A 1,050-nucleotide genomic window follows, 5' to 3' on the forward strand; every position below is an offset into this window, starting at 1 on the left:
ATTGGTTCGTCCGTTTTTGGGTCAAAACATTCAAGTAATTTACCCGGGATTTGGACTAGCCTTGGTAACCATTCCTTTGCAATTCTGCTGTAAAACTGCACGAAAAGTCGTGCACTAACCTTCGGGCAGATCATGCGTTTTCTATTTATCCAACTTTGACTATTTTTCTGTTGGCAGAAACTTGCTCTCGTCGTGCAAGAGAATTGTGGAAGATATGTGTATCCATTTACATATAGCAGAATAGTGCAAGAAATGCGGCAGATGCTTGCGCAAATTGCAGTGCAACATAATCGCGCCAGATTTGTAGCAGCGCCTACTGCTAATAATTATTTGCAGAAATACGCATTTATATACAGCAGAATTCAACAAAAATTACGGCAGATGCTTGCGTAAGAAGTAGTGCAGCAGAAATACAAATGATTTTGGCAGAATAATACCGTGTAGCAAAATTGCACAAATAAAGTGCATGAAGGTTTCTGGCCCCCAGCTGATTCCTCGCTACACCCATATTGAATCGCGATGTCAGAGGCGATAAATAACACGTTGAGAATTCTTACGGATCATTTTTAAATAAAAAAATATTTAGATAAAAAAACATTTTCGGAATATTTTACAAGTATGCTAAAGCGATCCTAAGTGTCTTTTTATTTAAATATTTTTTTATTTAAAAATGGCCCACAAGAATTCTCAGCGTGTCATATTTCGCTTCTGACGTCGCGATTCAATCTGGGTGCAGCGAGGAATCAGCTGGGGGTCAGGAGCCTTCATGCACTTTATTTGTGCAATTTTGCTACACGTACGAGGGTTAATGTATCATTTTGAAAGGGTCTTTTTCAAAACTCAAAATTATATGAGATGAATACAGTATAAATATTTATCAAGTATGATCACTTTTATTAATTTTTATAAATATTTAAGTTTTTAGGAACATATCATTACAAACATTGCAGTTTATATAGCAGTTCATATAGTACTTTATATAGCATTTCAATTTACTTTCAATATACATGTATATATATATATATATATATATATATATATATATATATA

The sequence above is a fragment of the Temnothorax curvispinosus genome, unplaced genomic scaffold (assembly GCF_003070985.1).
Source record: "Temnothorax curvispinosus isolate PA1 unplaced genomic scaffold, ASM307098v1 QBEX01004809.1, whole genome shotgun sequence".
Classification (NCBI taxonomy): Eukaryota; Metazoa; Arthropoda; class Insecta; order Hymenoptera; family Formicidae; genus Temnothorax; species Temnothorax curvispinosus.